Genomic DNA, 21,535 nt, shown 5'->3' on the forward strand with positions numbered 1-21,535 from the left:
ACCCTCACGAGGGATAAAAGCCTCTTCACATCCCATGGATGTTGGGAAATACAGAGCTGTGTGTGCATCCCATCATCATTTGCTCACATGAGTGCCATAAAATCCCATTGTATAATTGTCAGAATTAATCTAATAGATTAGAAATCTAAACAAAATTTAGATGATGGTTCAGATATGAAAGATGTGTTGAATGGGGAAGCCAAAATAAAGCTATGAATTTCTCATCATGGAATAAATGCTAGAGATTTTAGGCAGTGCTTATAACAGGAATTTGTGATTGTGGAATATGTATGTGGAATAATGAAAATAGTTATTGAAATGCTTAAGATTGTGCCACATCAACTTCTTATAAGGAAAATTAATTAAATGTGTGGTTTTGGCTTTGACTTTGATATTTAAAAAGTCCTCAATTTTTTTGTTTAATATTTATAAAACAGCAAAGTAAACAAAATTTAAACATGTTTCTACTGAAACATAAACATGCTCCATTGTTAACATATGCAGATATGCTTGGGAGTGGGAGGAATATTCAAAATTCTTCTCTAGTTAGCCTGGTCTCAGAAGTCCCTATATCCTACCAATTCCTTCATTGTTATCCTAGGTCACAGAAACATCAAATTCTCATAATCTCTCATGCTTACTTTCCTTTATCTGCCACCTCCATGCCTCTGAAGGCAAAAGGAAATCCCATACCGATTCCAGGTCATGGTGCAGAGTGTTTCCTCTTTCCAGGCTCAACCTAGAAGCACAGACTATTCTGACATTTACAAAAATGCTTGAGGCTTACAGTAGCTGTAATTTAATGCAGGTTGGTGTGATTTCTTGGGCAGATTTCAGGATACCCTCATGCATTCTTTATCCAACAGAAAATAAAAAGTCATGGATCATTTTGAAAAACAAATGTGTAACAGATACTCCTATATACAGTGCTTGGTTTTATTATATTTACTTTCTGCTATTTCAGCCATGGAATAATAAATGTCAATGCAGAACACTGCAATATTCATTGTCAGAGCACAAATATTATTGCAAATGAAAGAAATCATTGTTATTAAACATTACAAACAAAAACATACTCTTTACACATGAAAAAATTTTCTATATTAAAATCAATATTATGCTAACAAGTTTCAAAAGAAGACAATCTCAGCCTCATTCTGTAGCTGTGAGCATATTAAAAGAATACTGGAATTGAATAGCCCAGGCAATTATTTATTACATGAGAAAAGTCTGATGTGTCTCAAAGGATATGACATTACTAACTTCTTACCTTCAAAGACTCACTGTATACAGATTAGCTTTCAGTTTATTATTAAAAGGAATATTTATGAATATAAAACACATCTTTCAAGCATTTTATCAAGTGTGGCAATAAAATTAGTTCCAAAAATATTGTTCCACATATTTTAGGTCAGGATGACAGCTATGATGATAGTAGTAGGAGTCTGTCTTCTTCAAGCACACATCAGAGGTGAAACTGAAGTTATGTGCCCTAAAGACAAAGAAATTAAAAAAATTACACTATGGTCAACAAAATACAGTGGCTTTGTGTAATTTGTTGCCTATACTTCTGGAGTTTGATACAGTGCACTTCTGTGGAAGAGTTATTTTGACAATAACCTATCAAGCCAAAGAATATAACCATTTTTGGAGCAAATCATTGGAGTTGCTCATTTGGAGAGATATCATTAAGAGTTCACAAAGCCCATATTGCCTCTGAAGTAGCTAAGGAAGGAAAAGGAAATGTTATACATCCCCTGTCTTTCTCTTCCCAGGCTTTCCTGGGACTCATATGGTTGGCTACAAGCCCATTGTATATCCCTCTTCCAAATATGTGTTTAGATTCTCCTCAAGCTCCACTAAACATATTGCAGACTCAGAAGTGAATTCCAAAATTAGACCATAAAAATCACAGAATCCCTGACTGAGTAAGATTGAAAGGGACCAGAGCTGGTCATATGGTCTGACCTCCCTGCTCAAGCATGGTTATCTGAGAGCACCTGGCACAGGGTTGCATTCAGGTGGCTCTTGAAAATCTTCAGTGAATGAGACTCCATAACCTGACTGAACAGCCTTTTCTAGTGCTTGGTCACCAACACAGTAAAGTTCTTTCTCATATTCAGGTGGAATTTCCTGTGCATCAGTTTCTGCCTGTTGCCTCTTGAATTATTGCTCAGCCCCACTGATAGGAGCCTGGCTCCATCCTCTTGGCATCTTCCCTTTAGATACTGATAGACATTGATGAGGTCCCTTCTCAGTCATGTCTGCTCGAAGCTGAGCAGACTAAAGTCTCTAAGCTTTCCCTTGTAAGAGGGATACTCCAGTCTCTTAATTATCTTTGTAGTCCTCCTCTGGACCTGGAATTTCATGTCTCTCTTGTACTGAGAATCCCAGAACTGGACCCAGCTTTCCAGATGTGGCCTCACCAGGGTTGAGTAGAGGGGTGGGATCACCTCCCTTGAGCTGCTGGCAATGCTCTTCCTAATCCATCCCAGGACACCTTTGGCCTTCTTGGCCACGAGGACGCACTGCTGGCTCTTGGACAGCTTGTTGTCCACCAGGACCCCCAGGTCCTTCTCCACAGAGCTGCTTTCCAGCAGCTCAGCCCCCAGCCTGTGCTGGTGCAGGGGCTTTTCCTCCCCACGTGCAGGACCCTGCTCGTGCCTTTGATAAATTTCAGTCAGCTCTTCTCTGCCCAGCTCCCCTCCCTGCCCAGGTCCTTCTGGGGGGCTGCACAGCCCTCTGGGGTACTGGCCCCTCCTCCTAACTCTTTGTTATCAGCAAACCTTCTAAGGAGGCACAAAATCTTGTGTAATACTGCAAACTGGCTCAGGGAAACCTCTCCATATAATTCACTCTTTAATATTTCTGTGCTGGTCTCACTCCACAGAAAAGGAGCAAGGGCTTTTCACCAGCAAGGGCTTATGGTAACAATTCCTTTGGTCTATATCATACCTCAGGATATCAGCTTTCTTGCAGTTGCTTTCAAAATGATGACACCTCTAAGGGGAGAGAGACACATCTGAGTATATCTATCATTGCAGCAGCCTTCTCCCTTTTTGCCAGCACTAATCAAAGTTTTAATCCTATTCTTCTCTTTCGCACAACTGTCTTTTCCCTTTACACATGGCTGTTAAAATAGATCCATAATTTACTGAAGTCCTATCCTCAGGTTACTCTTGCACAAAACTTTCCATTTAATCCATATATTTACTCTTATGCAACTAGCCACTGTTCTTCAATTTCATCTCCTGTCCCATGCTATTCATAGCCTATCTTTATTTATTCCAAAAACTAATTATATGCATTGCCACAAAAGGATGAAACTTAGTTCTGTTTATTATTTTTTTAATTAGAGACATGAACTGAGGAAAGTGAATATCCTTGAGATCAGGCATGATGGCTCATTAATCTTGGGTGTAGAAGAATAAGGTATACTTCTGTGTGGATTTTCACTAATCCAGCTATGCAGGTTTAATTTTTCCTTAAAAAGTTCTAGTAATGGGAAACAGCAAAACTGATTCAGAAATTATAAAAAACATATTTAAAGAGCATTAAAAAAATCCCACAAGGGTATAGCTTAATCATAAAGAAGAAAAATGTTATTTTCTCCTCTAAATGCTTTTTAAAATTTTGATTGAATCTTTACAATTACAAAAGTCAGTATAAGCACAATTGGCAAATAAATGTCAATCTCCTTCTTGAAAATTGTTTAGAAACATTAAGATTCAAGATATATTAAAAAACCCAGTAAAGCACAGTTATGTGCAAATGGTAAAAAAGAAGAAATACAAGGATTTCTATAGTTCCCTTTAATTTTATTTCTTGAAAAAAATATATTTATTATTAGCTCTGATTTTTTTTTTCTAAAGTATATTTGTCTTGGATTGACAGATGAAGAAGTCTACAAAATATCATGGACAGCAGAGACTTGTTTTTTTCTTTGAAATGCAGGTCAAAACCATGTGTCAAAATTTAATAGTATCAAACTTGGTTTTGATGCAAAATTAAGCACTACCTGATCTCCAAAATTTCTCTTATATTATTAAGAAAGTCAGTTTACTGCTGCTGACCAAAAAAAAAAAAATTAGGCTCATAGTTTTTATTCTTTTGATATTATAACAACATATATGATGCACACGAATAATAGCACAAAGCCACAAAAATAGGATAACATTTAAATTTCTAAGTAAACTATTCCAGGCATACAATATTTCAAAGATAAAAGATAACATTTTTCCATAATGAAAGATAACAAGTATATGCTTCTTAAAAATTACTTGTTTGATTTCCTGAACAACAGGAAACACATAAAAGAAACATAAACAGATTTTATCTTGTAACAGTTACATTATGGAAGTGTATGTTTGAAATAAATATATGGAAAACCAAATTTGTCCTGGAGAAATTCATTAAGATGACAACTGTGCTGAAAGAGAATCCTGATTAAAATCTCTTTTTTTTCAAATAAGATAAAACATTCACCTTGCTTTCTACAGATACATGGATGCAACATAATGAGTCATAAATGCTACAGTTACACATTTGATATTTTCGTTTCACTGCTATATTTTGTAGTAGCATTTTCTAACTCAGAGCATAGACAAAGCCTTTGATGCAAACTCTTCTGGGCCATGGTCATAAGTAATGACAAATGTCACACGTATATTTACATATACTTCACCCTAAAATTCACTGTAATTTTATTCAGGATATATGTTCTGTAGAAATACAAAAAAATAATAAAACCATAAAAATACACTATTACTTCATGAGAGGGGTGTGCATAAACCCAAATAATATTGAAACAAGATCTGAAAGAGAGCAAGATACTAACAGAATTTTATGGGAAAATAATATTTAATTTCCTAGTAGAAAGCAGAAAAAATATACCCAAGCTTCAAGTGAGAATGAATGATTGAATAAGGCAAATACTAACCTGTATCTTAGGATTCAGAACTCTGCAAAAATTTTTTCTGACAGTGCTTTCTCCACTGCTACCTTCTTTTGTTTCCTCCTGTGTCAGAAATGAACCTGAGCTATCACTGGAAGGAAAAAGTCGAAGTTAGAGCTACGAAGCACAGAATTATTTACTTGTTAGGGCCGTGTGTGAGTAGTTAAGCCATTGGTCCTCTGATTCCTATTAAAGCACTTACAGAGTCTCGTTTCAGAGTGGTTCACAGTCTCACCTTGACAGGGCTATGGGGAAACTTTGAGGTCTTAGGTGGACTCAATATGCCCTGGGGGCAAGGTCTTCCTAAGGCTTGAGCTGAAAGATTTACAAAGGTGATGCTTTACACATGATCTGGAGATCCTTGATATTTCAAAATCATATCTGAAAAGAAGTTCAAAGCAAACAAAGAACAGTGTTGAAACATGAATTATGTATCATCCTCTCGTGTATTTCAGCTACTTCTAAGCTTCTCTTCTCTTCTCTTGCTTCTTTCATCTCCCAGTCCATTCCAAACTCAGATTCAAATTCTCAGATTTCTGAAACATATTGGGACAGGTTATAATTTTGTCATCTCACATTTTGACATACTCTTTCTGAAAATTGACTAAATTGATCCCTTAAATGTGCTATAACAGGAATGAAAAGAAGAAGTTTCCATGTGGACGAAATCTGAGACCAGAAGGCTTGCTAAGGATAAAGGCTTTCCTGACTTTGGAAGATAATTTCAATTAAAGAAGGGTGTGTGAATTTTACTGTGAGTATGAATCCAGGCTAGAATGAAGCAAATTTACTCATGAGTAAAGATATCTGATATCATGAGTGATCCAGAACAGCTGTTCTCTACCAAGTCTTACTCTGTATTCAAAAATAGTACTGTGAACATCTGACTTTCTAGAGGTCAAAGGCTTGTTGTCATTCAGGACTGAGAAGCTAACTTAAAATGAACTTTTTCATGCTTTATGTTAGTGCGCCATTTTAAAATCATTGTGGCTTATTGCAGTTATTCCTAATTTAAATATGCATACCAAAATTGCAATTACACTTTACAATTCTAAATCCTAAGATGCAAATGTAGAACTGTAGAAATGCATGGCACTTGGGGGGTTGTTCATAGAAGCAGGTAAAATTTGACCACTTCATAGGAAATTTGCTTTTTCTGGATTTTGGCAAAACTGTGAAAAGAAAAGCTGTCCAGAGCAAGTGTTTTGTTAGCCCTCTTAAATATGTCCTATGTATAAAAGCACATACCACCAGTATATATATAAAATAGATACACATATACATACATGTAAAATATATTGTTAGAAAAAAAAAGTCTAAATTGTTGTGGACAGTAATCTTCTGTTTATACACAATATATACAATTTAGTTATGAGTATTCAGGTGCCTTTGTTCCTGGGTTGTGCCTTCTTGTGGATATCCAAAGTTTTGTTAGATTTCTTCAGAAATGGTATATATATTTTAAAAATTAGTAACTATTTACCTACATCCTCAGCTTGAGGCTCTTTTTTTCTAAGAATTGATTGAAGCTTGTTGTTTTTGTTGTTGCTCTAGGCACTTGTCTCAAACTTAGAAGACAAATAAGGAAATGTCATATAAGAGAAAAAAACTATGCAGAAATTGATGAATGACTAAGTGGCAAGTGCTTGTTTCATCTCACTGTTTGCATGCTCTATTTTAGTGGGGCCATAGGACCAGTCTAAAAGTATGGTAGCAAGACAGCTTTTCCAGCCCATCCCGAGGGAAGTTTCTCTGGAGAGGCCTTATCTAACACCATATGATGGCTTACTGCATTGCGGCACTGGTGGGGTTTATATTGTTTAGTAGAACAGTCTGAATCGTGTGATAAACACTGCTTATTTGAATAAAAATGTGTAATACAGCCAAATGAGAAGTTTTGCATAATTGAAGAAAGAAAGAAAGGAAAGCATACAAATAGGGCAGGAAAATAGGTGTCTTGGAAAAGAATGTCTCAGAGAAAGTGATGTAGGGATTCACACTGGATAGACAACTCAGTTGGAAGTGACATTATAATGCTGGGCCAAAAAGGCCTAATGCAATCCCTAGATAAATACAAAGAAAAAGATTGAATAGAAGGAAAGAAGTGATTTTGCTTCTGTACTGGGAAGTAATGTAGAGTTATTACCAACATTTTTAAAAACTTGTTAAAAATCTGAAGAGGTGTCAAAACAGATGTAGGAATGAGTTCAGGGACTTAGGAGGTCTCTTTTAGGAAGGTACTTAGAGCTTATTTTGTTTGAACTTTCAAAAACAAGTCTGAGAAGTTAGTTGAATGATGGATATAAGCCTGTTTAAAGGGAGAAAACACTAGAAAGTGAAGCGCTCACTAATACAGGAGAGAGAGGAGGTGCAAGGTTTAGTAGCTGCAGTACTAGCCCAGAGCAACTGAAATGTGTAGTTTTAAACAGTGAGTATGGTTAATCACTGGAAAAATTGTGCAGTGGAGTAGATTTCCCATGGTCTTAAGGTCTTCATATCCAGAAAGGGAGACTTTTGGGTAGAAGGAGTAAAGCAGCAGATGAACTGACCAAATTTGAGTCAACTTGAAACCATCTGGGAGCAGACCTTGTATAAGTCACAAGTCCATAAAGTTTCTTGCAGAAAGTAAGAGCAGAAAAGGAAACCACAGTCTGCAGCTCTGCTCTGGCCAATCTCACCTTACCCAAGCCCTACATGCTATTCTGGGGTTAGGAAGCGTGGCAACAGCCTGGCGTAAGAAATGTGAAAGCGAGCTGGGAGTAATGTGGGTTTAGATACCTCCTTCTGCCATAAATTTGTGGTTCCATGGGCAGAAAGAAGGAACAAAACACCTCAAGAAATGCAGAGACAAGAGCTTTAAAGAAAGGGAGCGTGGGCAGTGTCAGCCCTCGGTAGTGCCTGTGCTCACAGCCCAGCAAGACTCCAGGACCCTGTTAGATGCCAGCTTGTTTCTATGAGTCACTGTCACATGTGTGCTCATATATATGTATATACTCCCCCATTCACTAAAATAGCCCCAAAGCCATTTATTATTCATGAAAAGTCCAGTTTCGTTGCCTCTACCTTTAGTCATGGTCTTTTTCTTTATCAACAAGTCAGTTTCAATTTTCATAAAAAGTAGTTTGTAAGGGGTCATTCTAAATATTTTTGCATGTGTATCCTAAACTAATTTTCCCTAAATATACATTCAGATTCATACAATACAATTTAATTTAAATACGCAATCATTCTTGTTCATTTTTACCTTGCTGAATGGAAGAAATTCTGTTTAATCAAACATTTTGTGGTGGGGTAGTCCTACTCAAGAAAGGGAAAATAAATATCTAAAACCTCTGATATAGTGGTGGCATTCCCTGCCTTCATTTTGGAAAGCAGAATATTTAAATAATTAATCTGAGACCTCTTGTATTTCAAGCAGATTTCTCATTCCAAATGGTAATCTACATTTGGATCATATTTTTTCATTTTCTCTGAACTTCTCTTAACTGACTTAAAAATGGATAGGAACATGTTTCTGGCAAACATAACTGTTTATGCGAAGAAATGGGGAGAGCCTCCTGGCTCTAGCTGGAAGATTCTTTCCCCTGAAAAAGTCATTAGAAATATAAAGAGATGTGACTCAAAGTCCAGCATTTAAATTTTAGATGTAGATAGTGTTTGTCAAACATTTTTTCTAGTTGCTATTTCTTTTTCTTTTCCCGTGGGATCCTTTTGAAATATATAGAGAGGAGGTCCCACACAATCTCAGATTTTATTCCTTAGAGAAATCTTCAGTGACAGTAAGTTAAGGAAAACTGCTGTTAATGAGACAGGGACATGTCCTACAACTTAAGAACATGAATTATCTCCTCTTCTTTGACACTCAGATTCTACCATCTTGTTTTGGTATTGTTAAATCCTGAAAATACTTTCCCTAAATACATCTTCTCTGAAATATGTTTTACCACAAGCACTCATATATATCATTATATAGAAGGTGCTTTCATGGCTTCATGATCTTATTGCAGCTTGGAAAATCCTGATAAGCACTCTGGGTTAACACTTTAGCTGGCTGTGTTGCTGAATCTTTGTTGCTATTTTCACTCATAATACCTAAATGCAAATGCAACCACTCCTGCTTTTAGGCTGAAAGCTCATTTCACATCTGCCAATATACAGCTTTCAGAAGATAACAACACTTTTTAATTTTTTCTCACTCACTTTAGACTTGAACTGAAAAACTGAAAGCAGATATCATGTATCCACTTACAATGTAAATAATAATTATCCATGTAAAAGGTTAGGGGCTTCTTCATTCTTTTAAAAAATTAGCTTGTTTAGATAAGAAAGCTCTTCAGCTTCAAACGAAAACTAATAAAACCTAAAGTGAGGTTATAAAAATATTTTTGAACGTTTATTTCTCCCACCCCAAGAAAGGAAAACAGATTCAAAGATCTTCAAATCTTAATCCTTACAATATTATCCACCACATTTCACTTTGTCAAAGTGTACTTGTGTCAAAATAAGATGCAGCTATGATTTGATGGAGCCAATCCAACATTCTTAATGTTTTTAGAGAGGATGCTCTTGTTGATCATGATGGCTGCTCAGCATGATAATGGGTGAATCTATTAATCAGTGAGAGTGAGAAAATTTCTGGTGGGGGAAGGCCATAAATCTAGTGGCTAACCAAAGCCCCTCCCAGAGATCTCTGGAGGGATGGGAATTCTGAAGAGACTATGGATGATCTGTTTTTTTTCTACAAGAGACATGAATAAGCACAACCAGAAGCCAGACTTCAGAATACTTCACTTATCTGTATTATTTACCACATCTGGGGCTAAAACAAGCTTTCAGTTCCTATTAGGGCTGTTGAATAGAGAATATATCAACTTTGACTTCTATCTTATTGCAACTGAATAATCATTGCAAAGTTTTCATTAGTGGTACCTCAGCGAAGACCAGACAGATCACGAGGGAAACTACTGTGGGGGACTTTTTTTTTTTTTTTTCCTGAGATGACTAGAAACCAGCTGGTCAGCTTGAAGGCTGGCAACTACCTAGTAATGGGTCTCTGCTATCCAGACTTGATTAGTAGTAGAGACTCTAAAAATACAGCACCATTCTTCAACTTCACTTTAGACACATTAGTTTATCTGTCTGAGCAAGTCTCTGACACTTGTCAAAAATGGGAGATTCCTGGCTCCTCATAAAAGTACAGTACCCCATCAAAACAGGAAGATAGCAATACTACAAGCATGTAAGTTGTTTCACTGAGTAATTACTTTCTCCCCTAAATTGCAATTTATGTCATTTCATTAGATTCAGAATCTGCCATTAATTCCTTAATCTTGTGTTAACATTAAAGGAAAGTAAAGAAAAAATTCACATGCCATAAGATTTTGCCTTTTTCTTCCCAAAAGATGAAACATTAGAATTACAGTCTTTTGGAGTAATATTCATTGCTTTTGCCTACCTGCAGTCCTTACTGTAGTTGTCTTTATAGAGCAAATGCTTCCTTGCAATGACAGAGATGCCATTTCAGAAAATTGTGGGGTGATTTGATGAAAGAATTGCAACAGGTAGTGCTTTATACTCTATGAAAAGTAGTATGATGTTGTATTTCCACTTATCTTGCTGAGCAAATAATGAAAGTAACTCACTTTTCTCTGTAAAATCTTTGAACAAGTCTTCCTACTTGTGTTGCATGCAAGTCCAGGATAGTAAAGGTCTTCAAATGGATAAGGGGAGCTTGTGTTATAAAATAAAAGTGCTCCTTTTTTTGAGAACTGAGAGAAGTCACCTTCAGACAGTTATATTTTCTGTATTAATCTGGTCCTTGTATTGTGATAAGTATCAGTGGGTGAGTAATTCTAAATCTGAGAGAAAAAGATTAGGAATGAAAGATTCTCAGATACATTTCATTTCAAAAAGAAATGCTAAAAAGAGGTTATTGCATCTTCCAGAAAAGCAATTATCAGCCAGGTAAATTTGCTGATAAGTCTATATAAGTCTGATTAGTGTTAAAAGAAAAAAAAAATTAAAGAAAAAATTCTAAATAAACAGGAACGCTGATGCCATGACAGGCATGAGGACAGACTAATCAAGACTTAGGTTTGAGTAAGCTGTTTTTGAAATAAAGGTCCTTATCTTTCTCTTGTGTTTTGTGCTCTGTCAAAACCATCAGTTTTCATGTAATTCAAGGAGAGAGGGAAGAGTTGAAAACTCAGGCTCTTGTGTGAAAGTAAGACAGTCTTTAACATTTAGTTTTTCCCTAACTGCTTAATTCAAATAATCATTGGTAAACCCTTTTTATTCCCACAAAGAGAAGCATTTTGTCACCAGTCAGCAACCTGGCATGTTGTCTGTACTTTAACTAACCTCCAGGAGTCAGAGGTGCCATGGTCATTTTGTCTGATATTTATGTACAAGGAAGCAGAACGCGAGGAATTGATTGTGGGTCATTCATACAAATAAGGTATTTCTGGGCTGAAGAAGATGAAGATGAAGCAAGAGTCCTGTGTCTGTACTTTACCCACCAAAAAAGCAAAGGCATGCAATTCAAGGGAAGACTATATGCAGCATTTGTAGGCAAAAAGTCAAAGACTATTACTTGTAGAGGGAAGGATGCATTGAAGGGCCTCAGACACATCTGTGGGTAAGGAAGAGTTACTTGCAGTGTTTTGGGGAGGGTTTTTTCTTTTTGCATTTTAAAGTTCCTGAATTAAAATCTCTAGATTTGAAATTTTGAAAGAGGATTTAGCTGCATAGCAATCCCTACAAATTCAAAGACTATTCTATCACTTCTGTTCAGAACAATAAGATGGGCATTGTAATAACAAAATCTTTGTGTGCTCCAAACACAGCTTAGGCAACATGGTACAAAGAGTACAGCATAATATCTCCTAGACCATCATTAGTGGCCCAGCTCAATTACCTGTAAAATGAAGCCTAAACACCAGAAAAGAGTCTGGAAACTGAAGTCTGGCACTTAAGCAAACAAACAGAGAAACTTTATTTGAATTGAAGAAGTTCTTATCTGTTTCATTTCACAATACCTGCTAAAATACATTATTATCCTGTTGAATTTCAAGGTTATGTTCCATTCTGGCTGTTATTTTATATGAGATTCTTCACTTCCTTCCATAATTTGCTTTATTTTCTGTTTTTAAAACCAAGAATAAATAAAATTACCTGACACTGTAGATAAAGAGATAAAACTATGTGAACTAACAAAGATTGCTGAAGCAACAAACATAATAAATCAGTTTCAGAAGAAAATAAAGAGAAAGAATAACAATAAAGAATAAAGAATAATAATAAAGAAAAACAATGACAAAACAAGAAAATCAAGTGGCAAAAAACAACAGGAAATTCAGCAGCTTTTCTCAAGATCTTTTTTTCCAAACTTCTCATATTAACCTAATTAATAAATTCCTGAATTAATTAATTTTTTTCTGCTGGTTTTTTTTCAGTTTCAATAGTATTTTGATTCCTGATAATGAAATAGTAATTAATAAATATTATAAAAAACATTTCACATGGATAGCATTTAACTAAGACAGAAAAGCAAAGGAATATTACTTGAGACTGCTCGAAATTAAAATAATCTCTAAATGATGGATATTCACTGAAAAGAGGTTTAACAACAAGATGTTCTCAGACCTTGAATTTTTGCTAAACAATGCCATCAAAATCAAAAGCCTCTACTATAAATCAAATGTTTTGTGCTTCACAAAAACAAGGAATAAATAAACATTCTGATTTTCTGCTGTATTAACTGCTTTCTCTCCATCATGAACTATGGAATAAAATGTCAGTATTACAGACTCCCAACAAGGATTATAAGGCTGTAGAAAAAGAAAATTATGTAGCACAATGCTTAATTGCTAATAGTGGAATAAGAGAAAATCTTTAGTGCAAGAAAGAATATCTTAATCATTATCCCTTCTTACTACTATCCTTTACTGGCTAAACAGTAAGGGGAAAGAATGAAGTGCTTCTATGAGAATGTCAGAATGAGAAAAGAGGGGATCTTGGCAAAGAAAGAAGGAGATTATTTTCTGAAAGACACACTAAAAAATTATAAAACAATCCAGTACTCATTTGGTCAATGACTAAAATATATTTGAGAATGTTGAGGTATCTAAGACAAGAAATTGAGAGTGAATTTCCATAGTTTGTAGTTGTGTACATATTTTTCCTCTCTTAATCATATGATTGATTATGATTACAGGAGGTCTAAACAAGAGATATTTCTATTTCTACTAATGGGTACTTCTGAAATGTAGGAAAAGTATATTCTCACAATGCTTGTAAGGCTGACACATGGGGAAAAACTTTCAAATTGTCTGAAATTCTGGGTTTGATTCTCTAGGAAAGCCAGGTTGTAAAATTCCCTCTGCTGATGGGGTTATATAGTTTCTGACTGTATCAGGCATCCATTCAGATCAAGGAAAATACAAGAACTTGTGACCTTAATATCATGCGATTCAAAAGATCAGCTCTATGAGTATCCACCTGGGGTATACATTTGTTATATAAGCTAATTACATGAAAAGAGATTATTAAAACCTCATGATTAAAGTTGCAAACTAAAAATCAGGGCTGTTAGTTTCTTTGTTATTTTGCAATTGGGTTTATAACAGTTCTATAGAGGTGAGTGCTTCTGTTTCTGACATTATCTTTGTCAACACAGAAAAGTGTAGCAAAGGCCTAAAGGACGCAAACTAAACTTCCTTTTTAGGGAGAAAATAAAAGTTAATTAGGATGCCATATATTAACTCCCACTCTGTGGGAGATGCAGCGAGAGAGAGGACCCTTACTCCATGATCAAGCAGAAGTCCACAGTTCTGCATCATTCTGGTAGGACTCTTCAGCAGATGTGTATAATCCCCTGAACAAACTCTTGGGTCAGTACTGCCTTTGGTGATATGCACATGAGGTCATATGGCAAGAAAACAGCCAAGAACTCTTGAAGAGAAGAGCTCTCAAAGGCAGATATGCAGAGAAAAGCTGAAGACTCGGTGGATTTAAGATCAACAAAAGGTAGAGGTGTTAGGCTTGAGCACTAGCTTGTCAAGAAAAAAACAAAAAGATTTGTTATTGTTTAAAAACCAAATTTAAAACCAAGACACTAAATATCCTATCAGGAATTCAGATCAGAGAATGTCTGTTTTGCCTCTTTGATCTAAAGACATCTTGCTCCCCCTTCCACTGGATATATCATCTGAGTCTTCCCTGAAGTAAGAAAAGCCATTCAACACTGAAACTTTTAAAGCTAGGTTACCATTTTGTTTTATTTTTTCATGTGTTTTCTCATTGTGCTGCTTTCTATCACTCATCCTATGGAACTAATCTGCCCAAAATATACAGCCAAATTCAGTTCTTTTAACTGTTAACAAGTCACCTAAGTAAGATTAGGTTTGAGTGGAGATTTTTTCAGGCAGTTGAATTTATACAAACATGCAGATTTTTCTTACACTGAAGCTGAACCTACACCATAAACTCACAGTAGCTGATTATTTATAGCTTTCAGAAGAATTTTTACATCGTGCCACTTTTATTAGAATTGGAAATAATGAAATGTCACAGGATCAAATTTCCTGGAAGAACTGGCTGAAATTTGAGTTTTGAGTTTAGGTAAGTGAGGCCAATTGTATGGTCAGATTAAAAAAAATTGAAACTGTGTTGTTTGGTTTTTGTGAAAGTTTTTTCCAGACATTTTCCTGGTTATTTTCTTGGTTTTCATCAGTGGGCTACTGATTTAATCCACTGGGAAATTAAAAGCAAAATGCAAGGAGTTAAATACAGGCTTGGTTGAAGACAGTGGGACTTTTATTCCAGAAATTAATATCACAGTGACCCAACTCTTCCTCCCTAATTAATTACATTAGCATTTGGGGAAAGGAAAAAAAAAAAAAGAAAGGGAAGTTTTGCTTCTGTCTGCCCAAGAAAACCGGAAGACTTCATGCTTAAATATGCTTGTTCCTAAGAAGTACTGAAAAATTATTCTGGAAACTTTCCCATCAAAGCAGCTGTATCCTTTTAACTTGATTCTGACTAAGTACCCTGTTTTTCATTCACATTGTAAGAACTACTGAATGTAAAGAGCTTTCAAGATCACTTGGGTAAATTTAATATTTTTAAATGTTAAGGTATTAATTTTTTGGTAAAGAATATCTATTTAAATTTAATCTGTAAATCATTTTGATAGTCAATGATAAAATTCTTTTCAGTTCTCTACAAATATGTCTTAATAATTCCTGTGTCATCTTCTATCTCCACTTTATTTTCTGTTTTGTTTTGTCCTTTGTTTTCATGAGTTACACAAAATATTATAGATATACATATAAGGAGATTGATATAGATATAAATATATGTGTGTATATATATATATATATCTCCTTGTTATGATAAGGGCAAAAACGTTATATGGTACTGAAAAGAAAGATTTTACAAGGAAAGGATATTTCATAGAAACAAGAAAAATCTAACAAAACAAATGGGACATTAGTAGAATTTTCTAAGCATATTAGAATTTGGTCATCATGTAATGAAGAATGGATCTCTATAGTCACCAAGGAAACAGGTGAATTCTGTACACTGGTCATAGCAGTTCATGTGAAATTCAGGTAAATTCTACTGGATCATTCACTCAAAAAGAATGATTTTATCAATCAAATCACAAGCTACTGGACTCAGTAGAACTGCAAGGTTGAATACCAAGACCAAACTTAAGATAAGTCAGGTTGAGTGATCATATAAGGTCTTTTTATGATTGATTTTCAATCAACCAAATTTTTTCTTAAAAATATTCTTATTCCAAAAAAAGCCAAGTAAGCAGTGCTGTGAGAATATGAAGCTGATCTGTTAATAAAGTAACTCACCATTTAGTGATATTTAAGAATTTGGTGTTCAATCAGGAATACCTAGACACAAAAATTTCCACATCCTTGACTTGTTTTCCTATGCAAATGAAATGAAATAGCCTTAGTGCTTAAAGAGAGATGGAATAGAACAGAAAAAGGCTTTTCACTTCAGTGATAGCTATATAAAATACCATACTGATAATATGGAAATGAGAAAAAGCATATCAACTATGAAGCTATTGTTCCAAAGGACTGAATCCAGGAAATTAGAAAAATAGTCAAAATATTATTGGATCCTATTTTGTTACTTTTCTTCATACATATCAATTATAAATTTTAGCCCTTTGTCAGGGCTGACTCACTTGAAAAACAGACTTTCTCACATCTGATTTCTTAACACCTGAAAAACTGCCATTCATGAGGTATAAATACTGAAAAAATGGATGTGAATTAATTACTTTTTAGTTAAAAAAGAGAACATTAAATTAAAAAAAAATAAAAAGGAACCCGATAGAAATTCTATTCTTTGCAGGTAATCTACTCCAATATATTTATTATTGCAGTAGTAAGGAGTGAACATTTAAGCAACAGAAGAATATATGTTTGCCAGAGGGAAATATTGCTCAAATTTCATTGTGCTGTCATGAGCATCTAAGAAGAATTAAGTGGTTTTCCTTTATTTTTTTACAAAACCCTTTTCCCATTTCTAATTTACTTTTATGATTTTTCTTCTCAGAAATCAAAAATGTGTATGCAAAATTAATCCCAAATAATAGTTATTTTGATTTTTTATGAGTTTATATTTTGTCATAATAAATACCTAGATGGGTACTGTCACATTTAAGGTATTCTGTATATAGTTTTCCTTTGTTACTCTCTAATGTACACATTGGCAGTTTTCACATGTGATTGTCTTATATTTCCTGAAGCAATGACTAACTTCTACCTTGTTTCTCATCTAGAAAACTGCAGACTGCGAAAATTGAATAAAAGTTATTTTTTGAAAAGTTCTGTGCAAGAGTAATCAGTGATAATGTTGTTTTTTGGAAAACTGGTCACTGGAGCTGTCAGAAAATTTTAAGTTCAAATACCCTGTCTTTAAACAGATTTTTTTCAAGGGTAGAGATCACTCAGACAACCTCAAGTAGATTAAATAATTCAAAATGTTGAATGAATTAACTTAGATATTGCATTGCAATATTTAACCACTATTCTAGGGAATCATGTATCTCTTACAGATCTTAGTTATATTAGTCATACCTGTTATTTGAACAAATGTTCTAGTTACCTCAAGTATGATCAATATCTGGCACCAGAAAATTACTTCAATGGATGCTGTTTCTTGGAGGCTGCTCTATCTATCAATAAAAATTTATAGATTTCATGTTTTCATTTTTCCACAGAGATTTCTCAAAATCAATATGTATAGTAAAATATGAAAAAGTATAATTATGAGTAATAAGATTAACACATAGATATGGTGTGGGAATGCTTCTATATTAAGGATGATTCATTTGAAATTACTGCTTGGAAAAAAAGGTTAGCTGGAGGGAGATATATGAAATTACACAGCTCTGAATGTTATGGTAAATGTAGGTAAAATAGATTATTTATTGTTTCTTGTAAACTGAGTGCTATTATTGGGACCAGACTGAAATCAAAAGGAAGCCTTTCTTTTCCCACAAAAGAGACTATTTTCACACAAAGTTTTTAAATATCAAGCATAAAGTAGTTTTTCAGCTGTGGCTATTGTACATCATGACTTGAATTTGAATTCTAGGTCAGGAAATTTCTAGAAATCTTCCTACTGATTGCTGGGAAGATCAAATGAGCTAAATATTTCCATTATCTGTTCTCATCCTCTAATCTTACGTTAGCAGACACTCCCAGACAAATGGCTTGCTACACCTATGATCTGACCTGGTTTTCTTGGTGGAGTGACCCGTCTACCAGAAAGCACATTAGGAGGTAAATTACAAAATCCTTACAGGAAATGAGGTGATGGTAGTGGTGGAGATGTCACTGCTTGGCTGGGTTGGGTGTATGGACGAGTGGCCTTCACTTGCCATGTGTAGCCCACCTGATAGTGTGGCAGCTGTGAACACAAAAAACACAATTCCCCATATGGTTTCTTTCAAACCTGTCTGACAAATTTACCTGAGTTTAAACTTCTGAGAGGATCTGCTCTTTTGCAGTAGCATCATGCCATGTACTACTGTTTCTCTTCAGTGTTAATCTACATTATGCCTTCTTGTGTGTGTTTTCTACTTGTATCAGATCATTTCTTGAAGTGATAAATAGGTCTCACTTCAAAACTGAGCATGGGCTTGTCTTCTTGAACATTGCTTTGCCTCTTCCTTTCTGTACTACAGATGAAGCTATAAATGATCTGGCTCATTTCCATTGCCTGACAGACTGAAACTGGAGTGGTAATGCCACTAGCCACTAACCATATGTAAAGCTGGAAGCAATAATAATACACAGCAAAAAAGATGAAAATTGGTAACTAATATTTTCTGCATCTATTTCTACCTCTTCCCATTGAAAATGATATTTTAAAGAAGTTCTCATAGTAAAGTCTAAGAAAAAATATGGGGTGAAGGGAAAATAGCAGAGATACAGATTCTTTTCACTGTTTCTTTTCTATATTCTAGGGTTTTACTTTTCAAGTCAGCTATTTCTGTGAACCTAGACAGAGCTGCCAAGAACTGATCTTCCATGAAACAAAGATATGAGGACCCCTTGCCAAAGACTCCAAGTGATTAATGCATATGGGACTATTTCAGAAGCAAATGCAAATTATGATCTATTTTGATGGTATGTCACAGATGATTTCTTCAAAGTTGTCTTTCATATCTTAGTTTTCTGTCTTAGTAGAAGAAAACTCTGTTGGTTAAAGAAACAAACTCCAAATGCTGTAAATTCAGGTGTTCTTAGCTGTGCCATACTGACAAATATGATAAGTCTAATTTTTCATTTAGTCATTTGATAAACATCCTTACTGGTCTTCTGCACTGATATATGGATTTAGAGATTACAAAGATCAATTAAAATTTTCCATTCCTTTTTGCTATATTTATAAAAGAAAGATGACTTTAAATATTTGGACTCAGATTGATTAAGAGGTTAAATATTATACACATTAGAGTAAACCAAAAGACCCCCTCCCCAATAATCTCAGTTTTCACCCAAAATCGTATGTACTTTGAGCAGGATTCATAAGGGGTCTATGAGTCAGGCAAGATAAACCAAATGAATCATCCTGTATGCTTCCTACGTGAGCAACCTGGGGAAAGCAGCTCTTGGTGGGATTGATCTGGCACTCAGAGCTTCCCAGCGAGCAATGAGTATGCCAGTTTAGAAATGCCTCCCTCTTTCCTTTAATTAGGCAGGATCTGTAGACAACTTTAAACTAAATTCCCATTTTTAGCTGTCTTTATTCAGGAGAAAAAAATGCAGAAAAAGTAAGCACCATTTTTAGTTATAAATTGCATATCTTTAAGCAAAATTAGTCTTCCTTAACATATGGGTACTCATGGAATAAAATCTTTCCTAAACTCAATGTAAATTTACCTCTCGAATTTTTGGCTGAAGGGAGAGGACGGTTGTGGTTTGGTTTGATTTTTCTTACCTCCAAATAATCAATCAGCCAATTCATTCATTTTATTAATTTGTAAAATAAAATTGATTACCATATTTACCAATTTTAAAATTATATTCACCCCATTATACCACATAGAAAACATTGGTTACTAACGGACTTGAAGGAAAACTGTTGTCAGAATATATAGAAGAGAAGAATAGAAGGATAAGGCACCTTCAGAAAAAAAACAAACTCCACTTGTGTCACTTAAAACTTTCAGGTAGGTGAGCCAAAAAGGCAAGAAGCCAAGACTGAAGAAATCAGAAAAAAGACAGAACAGAGGGCATGGATAAGAAAAGTTACAGCAAAGACAGCTTGAAGATTAATTTGCAGCATACCTCTTACTTCAAAAAATTCAGCCAGAGATTTCATTGGCCAGCCCTATAAAAATGCAGGTAGGTTGTCACATCAAGGAGCAAGCTACCCTGAATTTACCAGATCTAGAAAACACCTTCAGAAACATAAATTCCTACTATAATGCTTCTCTGAGGTTGTTTATATACTAAAATGTGCCTGTTTGCTTTTTCTTAAAACATAGGAAGAAAAGAGGGAAACCTAACAGCCATTTCTTTGGAGCTTTATAAAGGACTCTAGGCCAGATGACAGAGAAAAAAAAAATTAAATTGTTTCCTTTTGGGTGGTAATGCTGGGATGTTTTCTGGGGTATGTTTTCCTTCCAGGAAAGTGATGGGCAGCAGATCAGTGAATCAGAAGCTGAGTTTAAGGAAAAACCAAAAAAGTGACTGAATGGGAAAAAAAGCAAACAGAAGAGATCCTGCCCTGAAATCAGCATGGCTCAAAGTGCTTCCCCATGCTGCAGTAATTACTGACCTTGCTTCTCAGCATGCAGCTGCCTCCACTACAGATGAATAAAACCAGAGGTGCCTGAGCTAGGGAGGTGCATTCACTCAAGTGAAATGAAGTGGGCCAGATACAGGTCCCACAGCAAAGACACACTGCAACTCCTCTGAGCCTCTCTGTGTCACCAGCAAGTGGCCAGATGCTTGGGTGGTAGCTGTTTTAAGGTATGCAGCCAGGGAAATTTCCCTAATGCTGCTCCAGAAAAACCTCAGCACCAAAGAGAAAATTGTTGCTTTCTTGTTTATAGTCATATGAAATGTGAAATGTATAAAAGCTTATATTTCCTTTAAGGTTGCTGATGTTGATTTAAATCGCTTGTTACCACACACAGATGGACTGCAAGCACCTTAAGAGGAGTGAGTTTATTTTCCCTGAATATAAATCTTAGGAAAAAATTTTATTGAATATTCATGTCCCTTTTCTTATACACTACACAGATGCTATAGAAAGTGCTAAGGTAGATGAGTTGCTTTGCAGAACCTCTTTTTTTTCTGCAAAATGAATAGTGATTATAGTGTTTTTATGCTGATTTCAATTAGTTTTTTGAAGAGCCATTGTTCTGTTGATATTAAAAAGGAAAAATAAGCAGTCTAATCTCATCCTGTGCAAGGAAATTACTTTTATTTTACTAAATTACATGCATGCACAATGTGTTTAATGCAGAAAAAGAGATGTCTTAATAGCATAATATATATTCTATTTGTATTAGATGCAACCAGCTGCTTGAAAGACTACTAGAACAGAGAGGATAATACTCTTTAATGCCTTTCCGATGGATTCCACAAATCCTTTTGGTGTCGTCATGTGAGAAGATGTTTACATGATGCCGCAAGTTGGCTTTGGCAGAAATTGCTATACAAACTAAGTGTTGGCCTGTGCCTGCCTCAGACTATGTTTGAGGTTGGATGGGACTCCTGAAGTTCACATTTTCCACCTCCCCTGCTCAAGCAGGGTCACCTAGGTCTGGTTGCCCATGGCCATGTCCAGATATCTTTTGAATATCGCCAAGTCTGGAGACCTCTGCAATCTCTCTGGGCAACCTGTGCTAGTGTCCAGTCACCCTCCTAGCAGCCTGGGTTTCCTGAAGTTTAAATGGAGCCTTCTGTGTTTCAGTTTTTGCCCACTGCCTCTTCATCTGCCACTGGGCTCCACTGGAAAGTGCCTGGCTCTATCCTCTTTATTGCTTCCCTTCAGGTGTTTGAATACCACACACAAGATTTCCTTTGA

The sequence above is a fragment of the Molothrus ater genome, chromosome 3 (assembly GCF_012460135.2).
Source record: "Molothrus ater isolate BHLD 08-10-18 breed brown headed cowbird chromosome 3, BPBGC_Mater_1.1, whole genome shotgun sequence".
NCBI lineage: Eukaryota > Metazoa > Chordata > Aves > Passeriformes > Icteridae > Molothrus > Molothrus ater.